At 45.6% G+C, this 9,550-nt stretch overlaps 1 protein-coding gene across 2 annotated transcripts in view; it reads right to left on the reverse strand.

Moving 5' to 3' along the window:
• Positions 1-9,550, reverse strand: part of LOC117177864 (FH1/FH2 domain-containing protein 3) — a 917,724-nt gene that overhangs the window by 134,097 nt on the left and 774,077 nt on the right. The window lies entirely within an intron of this gene.

Genomic DNA, 9,550 nt, shown 5'->3' on the forward strand with positions numbered 1-9,550 from the left:
ATAAATCTCTTAATTCTTTAAATGTCATTTTTCATTACGTTTAATTAGGGGACATTCCCTTAAATAATTGTCTTTTTTTTTGGAAACTAACATTAATATGACCTGTCAATCAGGTGCTAATCGTTAGGTGCTAAACCGGTTACGTAACACGTTCGCTTACATAGGAAGGCTCGAGGGCTACTCGACTAAAAAGTCGGTTGCCTTTGTTCGCGTTGCCTCAACTCGAGGGCTGAAGTGAGGGGCGAGTGTCTACGATCCGTTAGAAACAAGTAAGGAGCTTGGTAGACGCTCAGGTCTTATTTAACAAGCGAGAATTTTAACTCATATTGCCGCCTCTACTGGACAGGTGTGTTTTCAACCGGGTATAGAAGTTTGGTGCCTCTTTTTCGCTTGTACACTATTTGTCGAGTGATGAGAGGGCCGTAAAATTCTATCCTTCGATTCTGTTGACCAAGTTACAGGGGTTTACGCCTTCAGTTGCTCGAGAAAGTAAAGGGAAGAAATTTAAAATATAATTCCGTGAAAGGTAGAGTCTTTAGCCTTAAAACAAATCTTTCAAATAATCTTCTCGAGAAAAAGAGGGACTTTAGCCCTTAATTGCATAGAGGCTTGAGGGCACTCATGGAAAGTCGAAATATTATAACCTGGACCGCACAGGAGCGCTTTTAACTTTGCGACTCCTTTATCGACGGCTTCAAAGGATATTATCCCACTGGACACTATTGGAGAAAACTAAACTGAGTAAAGTTCCAAAATGCTCGGATATTTGCCAAGGAGAATAAAGCGAAAGAGAGGTACCATGACAATGTAAGGGAGTTACGATGGTAACACTCAAAATATTCTGTGAATCTTGTCGTCCTGACCATCGGTTTTCTTGGATTACCAAACTTTTACTGTCTAATAGCTGTATTAAGTCTATTGGACCAGGTTATTGTCTTAAGTCTATTGGACCAGGTGGAGGCTTTTTCGAGAGACATTTACAAAACACCGGAATAAAAGAAAAACACTTAAAAGGTCATCCGCCTTAAGGAACATTGCGACAAACTCATAGCATCTAAAGAAGAAGGTCCATCATATACTGCCGAATAGGTGAAAAAAGCACTTAGGAGCAACAAGAATTTTCTGCTGCAAGACCAGGCGATATCAATAACTTCTGGCGCCAGAAGTTTACTTCTGCGCACAAACATCTGGTCTGCATCTTCACCTTATATCCCAAATTGAAAATACCTACTTCGAAGTTTCTGGTGTTAGAATACTCTATGCTCTTTTCAAAAAATTGCTACATATCCAAAAAAGAGAAATACATACCAATAATTTGTTTAAACATATTGTATAATACCTTTAGAGCCATGCTAAACAATAGGATGATTCTAAGAGTCAGACTCTGCGGAGAGAGCTGTGCGATCAGCCTGAATCAAAAAAATATGTAGTAGGCTGCCGAGAGAACCTGATAATTGACAGGTGTGTTTCAAAGAAGAAGCAACTCACTCGCGCGCTCTGTTGATGTCCCGCAATAAATATCGGAAAGCTTTCGAATCAACCTTTCATAGACTTATCTGCGACTAATATTCCTATAGAACCATTTCTACTCCACTCGTGTACGGTAACTCTTTGGACAAAACGCGAGCTTACAGCCCCTAATAGCACCACGCGTAAGACCAGGGTTATTTAAAGATCCAGCATAGCAATTAGTTTGTTTAGAGATTACACATCTTACACCATCAAGCCAGACTTCTGAATTTCAACTGCCTGCATAACTAAATTGTTCTATATACAGGTTTCGTCGTTGCAAATACAAAAGATTCTCTCCTAAAAATGGTCAGGAAATACGAGATGATGAGCAAAGGATCGGCATTTGCAAAACCGCGTCGGAGGAGCAAACGTTTGCTTTTCCCAGATCATCATGATTTACTTCAGGTCCAAAGAGTTTCACTTTTTCATGCAAGGACGGCGTCGTTTCCACCTTAGTATACCGTCACTGCAGTTTACGTCAAATTTTTACCAGTGATAACCTGACATCATTAATAATGAAAAGGCAAAGAAGTAGAGGCCTTGAAAGAAAACTGCAGCGATTGTGCTCAAAATATTCGGTACAGTAATTGTTTTTGTGATTAATGTTTTCGGAAGCGCGAAATTATTACTGGTTTATAACCTCAAAGCCATATCAGTGTGCTGAAGGCATATCAAGGCCCTTGCGAGATGGAAGCAGAAAGCTGTTATACTGTGGACCCATTTTTGGGTGCTTTGCGCATTCGATCATTTTGAACCTTGGCTACAACTTTTTTTTTGGTTTGTTAGTGTCATCTTTGTTCCCACGAGCAGCTAGGAAAAATGTGTATAAATCCTTGTTGAGCCACTTGCATGCGGGGTTCTTAAAATGAGGTATTAAATAAGCCCAGGATAAAGTCAATTTGTCTATTGTTTAAGTGGGTATTTCTAAAATAGTGTTAATGTTACTTTAATCTTAAATTTTTGGTCATATCCGAAATAATAAAATTGCAAGAACTTTAGGGCGTTAAAACGAATCGGGTTTTCGCCAGATCCGTAGTACGGCTACTCGCGAAAACCAAGCATTTTTTCGAAAAATCTTCTTCATTTCGTTTTTTCTTTTGTAATTGAAAATCGGGGGCTTGTAAACTGCAAACCTTAACTAAGGAGTTTCCCTTAATCCCCCAGGATTATTTAATGTAAGGCCTTCAGACATAAAAGGTCTCTCCGTGCATCATCCACTGTCTGGATCACGCTATACGCTCGTGGTGCACAAGGATTAAATTTTTTAGTTTTAGGGTGATAAGGGATGCCCAGACCTTGCCTATTGAAACAGAAGTCTCCCAAGGTGATTCATTCAATGCAATGTAGTTTTGGTTAGCATTGAACCCACTAAGTTGGACACTCAACAACAGTCCGGGGAATTGAAAATTAAGATGGGAGGCCAGGGACCTGCTCTACTCTGCAATTAAAATAGCTTAACATACTTCTTGGGCATGGTCAACTCATCTATAACTTACCTAGCAAAACTTAATAGAATAATTCGCGTGAAAATTAGTGAGCTTTAAGTGCGAAATAAAAGAACACCTCTAACTAGAATAGTTCGGCCATACACGCTTGAAGGAAGAGGGATCTTAAATGTTCATCGATTGTGTGAATCTCAGGTGTTGCATTTGCATGAATCCTTCTAAAACAAGACTTACATCACACTCTACGATTAGATATGAAAATTTGACCCGCATGGAACATTAAAACTTGCAGCTGTTAATTTCCAGAACATCGAACATTTCAATACTAAACAGCTAGCTGCTCAGTGGCGAGGTAAAGAGCTGCACAAAGAACACCCTGAAAAATGTGATCTTCTTTGCGTGGATAGTGATGCTTTAAAACTTTGATTAAGGCCGAGAGAAATCTATCCGGAGACAAAAGAATTTTTTATTGCCATCCAGAACAGGGTAATCTAGACGAGGAATTACTGAAAACACATGCTGAGTATGGTGGCAGTTATTAATAGATGCCGCCTTTGTGGAGCTCCCAATGAGCAGATCCAGCTCGTCACTGAACACTGTATGATGCTTGTCTCGCAGAATATAGCCCAGTTTATGTACTAGAAAACGAACTGCATCTCCTTTACTAGGACCAAACTATTCTGACGGACCACCTACTCAAACACCATCGTACAGCACATAGAGTTGCAAATGGAAGAGACCCTCTTCTTAAAATGGTCAGGAATCACGAAGAAGTGGGCAAAGGAGCGTTTCTGTACAAAGCAGCGGAGGATGCTGCTGAAGCACTCGGACTTAACTTCAGTATTAGGGGTGAGCAAAATGGATCAAATCTTATCTATCTCGAGTACTCACTCCTGAAAGCCCGGATTAAGAAAGCACAACAGAAAAACTTTCGTCAATAGCTCCTCAATAAGAGGATGCACGGTATCTTCCACAGAAATGTGAAGGATCAGTCAATGTCTTGTGAGCTAACGCTTGCTTTCCTTAAATCGCCCGGATTGAAGTCTGGTACAGAGGGTTACATTTTAGCATGCCAAGACGGTGTCACTTCCACCTTAACATATCGACGCCACATTTTGAGCCCAGACATTCCCGATGATAGCTGCAGGGCGTGCCATGCACACCCCGAGCATTTAGCTCACATGCTATCTAGTTGTCCAACTCACGCGGGAACGACCTACATTCAAAGGCACAAAGCGGCACTAAGAGTGCTTTATTACCACCTCTGTCACTCCTACGGCATTAACCTGAATATCACTCCTCTAAATGATCCTAGGGAAATTGAGTCAATTGTCGAGAATGTGAAGTGCCGCATATACTGGATCTTTATATTCTCGACAATTGTTTCTGTTGCTCACTCGAAGTCTGACATGGTTCTTCTTGACTTCGAGAAGCGAAACATGTTCGTTTTCGAATTTTCGGCACCAGCTGACAAAAACATCATAACCAAGGAGAATGAAAAGAAAGAGAGGTATCGAGACCTTATAAGGGAGTTGCAACGATTGTACCCGGAATATTCTGTTAAATTGATCGTCCTTATCATCAGCGCTCTTGGAGGTGCCAAGCTTTCACTTCCAAGAATCACCACAGTTACCTGTGGAGGAGGGGAGTTGATACCCCTACTTGGCGCGTCCCCAGGTGGCGGATAGGGGAATGCTCGCTGGCAACAGAGGGTAAGGCCAAATAAAATACGTCTCGCGGACCAAACACACTGGGTGAAGGAGACACAGAGAAAAAACCCACGATTGTTCCCTGCTGCGGCCCACTGGAAGTGCTCCGAACCACGTTCGCCTGACCCGTGTACGTGGCAAGGAGCTGATGTGTGCTTGCACTACCGACGTGTAAGCCGCAGCATGGGATCAGGAGCCAGCCTCTTCGGGCCTTGATCAGGGAGTGCGCGGTGGCTGCAGAAGTCGGAATCTGCAGTGCCCCGGGCGAGTTCCAGTCCGTCCGTGTTTTTCCGGGACTGGTTAAGCGAAGGCTGGGCCCCAGAGAACTGGGGTAGGACTTAGGTCCAAGGGTATACCCGTTCCCAGCTATTTCGGCCCGCCCCTCCACGCACGATGCGCTGGCGATAGTAATTCATGGCACCCACAACCCCACAAAACATAAAAGACAGAACAGGATCAAAAATTGACCGCCTGCTGACGAAAATGCTAGCCCTATTGGCTATCATGGATCAAGCAGCTAAACAGCAGAAAAACGTCAACACGGACATCAAGTCCGGTATTCCGAAGCTGATAAAAACCATAGAAGAACTGCAAGAGGAGCGAAATCCGACGAAGTCAGCGCAAGCCAGCTCATCGTTAGGGAAGACGCAACCAAGCATCTTAAGCCTTTCGGGGAAACAGGCTTATAGAAGCCTAAGTACACCGAGACGTAGTAGCAGCAAGAGGACAGCCTCAAGCTCAGCGGAAAACCAGGGTGCAAATCCAATGGGCAAGGGGAAGAATGACCTGGCGTCGCCAGGAAAATGGACGGACGTGACAAAAAAGAAGAAGTCAGAAAAATCGGGTAAACCGCAGTCAGACGAGGGACAGGATAATCAGAGAAGGACAAAAGAAGTGACTATGAAGAAAGAGTCACAACGTAAAACTGACAGGAGACAGCGCCGGGAAGCAGTTCTAATAAAACCGGCGCCAGGGAAGACTTACGCGGAAGTGTTGGGAGACATCAAGGCCAAGATGACACCTGAAGAGTCCGAAGCCCACATCAGATCGATTCGTCGAAGACGCAACGGAGATGTCCTGATAGAACTTGAGAAGGAAACAAAGAACGCTGCGTCCTTCGGGAAAGCGTTGGAAAAGCACCTTGGCGAGATGGGAACTATGAAGAACTTGGTTCCTAAAGTAACTCTTGAGCTTCTGGATCTCGACTGTGTTACAACCAAGGAGGAGGTGGAAATCGCACTAAAAAGAGATCTTGGCGATAAACTGGGAGATGCAAAGGTCTCGGTAACCAGGCCCAACAGGAGAGAGCAGGTCATGGCCATAGTCGAAATCGGCGAGAAAGCCGCAAGCCAACTGTTGGAGATAGCCCGCATTAAAGTGGGATGGATTAATAGCAGGGTGAGAAGGAGAATAAGCATCGACCGATGCTACAGGTGTCTGGGGTACGGTCACCAGTCAAGAGACTGCTTAACTGCTTAAATGCTAGATAACTTAAAACGGAAGCGCACATGACGACAATCATCCAAGCTAATATGCACAGAAGCATATTAGCGCATGATCTTCTCGAACACTCAGCTCGGGAGGGGAAGGTTGATTTGTTCATTATCAGCGAGCAGTACACGGATCAGGATACAACGACATGGTTCTCGGACAACCTTGGAACAGCAGCTATATGGGTACGAAACCTAACGGCAATCCCGATTGAAGACCATGGCTCTGGGGACGGATACGTCTGGGTTAAGAGCAAAGGTATCACGTACATGAGCTGTTACCTCACACCTAATGAGAGCATTCAGCAATTCCAAGGAAAACTGGATCTAATAGAAGACCTCGCCCAAGAAACAGAGGGAGGAGTGATAGTTGCAGAAGATTTCAACGCTAAAGCGGTAGAATGGGGAATGTCCAGAACGGACCCGCGAGGGAAGCGCATCTTGGAGATGGTGGCTAGGCGGGCCCTGCTGGTCATGAATACAGGCAAAATGCCAACTTTTAGACGAATAGGAAACGTAGGCACGATCCCAGACATCACCCTAGCCTCCGAGGGAATGGCTCCCCTTATAGAGAACTGGGAGGTCCTAGAGGACTTTACGGGAAGCGACCATCAGTATATACGGTTCAACATAAAAGGAAAGCTAGGAGCCAGGCTACAGCATCGCAAGCCCAAAAGATGGAATGCAGCTAAAATGGACGTTGGGAAATTATCCCGGACGATTGCCAGAGGACAAGAGTGCCTAAAAGAAGGGAAAAGGCGTAATAGAGTACAAGCTAGCCAAGAAACAACTTGGCAAGGCTATCCAGAAAAGCAAATGCCAGAACTGGGGAAACTTGCGCCAGGAAGTGGATAATGAACCTTGGGGTCTAGGTTACAAAATTGGGACCCGGAAGCTCGGGGCCCTCTCAGCCAGTGCATCAATGGGAGCGGAAACAATGAGGAATATCGTGGACGTGCTCTTCCCGACACACCCGACAAGAAAGAGAGATATGTATAGAAACGATGCAATAGATGTACCACTCTTCAGCGTGGCAGAACTACTAGCAGCTGCGGCTTCCCTGCAAAACAGGAAAGCGCCAGGGCCCGACGGGATTCCAGCGGAAGTTCTGAAAGTTGTAGCACGCTTCTGTCCACAGATGCTGCTCAACATGATGAACTGCTGCCTGAGAGCTGGACTATTCCACAAACAGTGGAAAGTCCAAAGGCTAGTCCTGATAAAGAAAGGAAAAGGAGATCTAAACACTCCCTCAGCGTACAGACCACTGTGTATGCTGAACACCACCGGGAAACTATTAGAGAAGATGCTGAAGCCTCGCCTACTGGCAGCCGTCCAAGCAGCGGGAGATCTCTCCGAGAGGCAACATGGATTCAGAAAAGGAAGATCCACGATACACGCAATCCAAGAGGTCGTGAATACCATAGTTCGAGTATAAGAGGAAAGTCGATACACCAGAAAGATTGTTCTGCTGGCAACGCTGGATGTCCGAAACGCCTTTAACTCGGCCAGATGGGCGGAGATAATTAAGGCACTAGAGGGATTTAAGACACCAGAGTACCTTATGCGTATGCTAAGAAGCTATCTTTCTGATAGAGTCTTGCTATATGACACAACCGAAGGCGCCAGAAGTAAGCGAATAACCGCTGGAGCAGCTCAAGGATCGATACTGGGCCCTGATCTTTGGAATGTGTCCTACGATGGCATTCTGAGGATGGAGATGCCAGAGGATACCTACCTAACTGGCTATGCTGATGACATATTGGCGGTAATTGCGGCCAGATATACGGAGGAACTTCAATGGAAATTAAACCAGGTGATGCGACGTATGAGCAGGTGGATGGACGACCACGGACTAGATCTGGCTACGGTGAAAACGGAGCTGGTGATAGTAACAAGGAAGTACATTCCCCTGCACGTAGCGATGCAGGTTGGACCGTCAGAGATAGCAGCCAAAACAGCTATTAGACATCTCGGAATATGGATAGATAATAGACTCTCCTTCGGGGAACAGGTAAAGCAAGCAGCGAACAAGGCAGCCGTTGTCACGGCGGCACTAAGCAGGCTCATGGTCAACATAAATGGCCCGAGACCTAGCAAGCGCCGGCTATTGATGTCAGTGGCCCAGTCAATAATGCTCTACGGAGCAGAAATATGGGCAGATGCACTTAAGAAGAAGACAAATAGAAGACGCTTGGCAGCTGTACAACAGAAAGGCGCTCTCCGAATTGCGTGCTCCTATCGAACGGTATCGGAACCAGCGATCCTAGTGATTGCGGGGACGATACCGATTGATCTATAAGCACTAGATAAGAAGGAAGTGTTCCATAGGAGACCCAACGTGACCAAAGTGACAGCGAAATTTGAAGCTAGAGCAGCCACCCTAGAACGATGGCAACAACGCTGGAGTAACGATCAACGAGGGAGATGGACCGCAAGGCTGATCCCACAAGTCAACACATGGTTAGACCGCAATCACGGAGAAACCAACTACTATTTGACGTAGTTTCTCTCAGGACATGGGTACTTCCGATCCTATCTGTACAAGAGAATGAAAGTAAGAAGTGGAAAATGCGGCTACTGCGAGGAAGCAATTGATGACGCGAACCACACTTTCTTTGAGTGCGAGCGATGGGCCGAATTAAGACACAGGCTAGAAAGTGAGGTGGGAGCAATTACGCCGGAAAATGTTATCGATAAAATGATACAAAATGAGAATCAATGGGACAAGGTAGCTACCTTCGTCGAAATCATCCTTCGAAAAAAAAGGAAGAAGGGCAACTGAATGACTGAGTGAATCAACTAAACCCTAAACTTTCGAAGGCCGACGAGCCCGATGTGGGACAACAGTACCACTGATGAGAACGATACGCACAGCTAGGGGGAGGAACGATTGAAAAGCTACAGACAACCTTGCCCCGCCAAGAAGTTCGAAGGCCGACGAGCCCGTTACACGACATTGCAGTGTTACTGAGGACGATGCGTAACATCACGGTCGGGACATCAAACAAAACAGGTCCAAGAATAACAAGATATTAGAGCACAGAGTCAGCCCAACTATCAACCCCAATCAGGATGTCGAAGGCCGACGAGCCGGATGTGCAGAACATCAGCACTACTGAGGACGACGCGTACACCTTGATTGGGACAAGTGGCGGACTAACACAGAAAACCAGTAGAAGCCTTACGAGGCAAGAAAACGGCTCCTCCCTGAAGTAATGCGAAAGCGGTCCCGGGGGGGAATTCGCCAAGGAGAGCTTTTGCTGGATCGTCGTATTGATTCCTTTACAGACTATAACCACCTATCTCACGGTCGTGAGACGTGGTTGTGGCTGAAATTTTACCGCTATTTCGCTGGAAGCGGGTGCAATTTTCCAGATTAGCACCCGCTCCCGGC

The sequence above is a fragment of the Belonocnema kinseyi genome, chromosome 8, assembly GCF_010883055.1.
Source record: "Belonocnema kinseyi isolate 2016_QV_RU_SX_M_011 chromosome 8, B_treatae_v1, whole genome shotgun sequence".
NCBI classification, from domain to species: Eukaryota; Metazoa; Arthropoda; class Insecta; order Hymenoptera; family Cynipidae; genus Belonocnema; species Belonocnema kinseyi.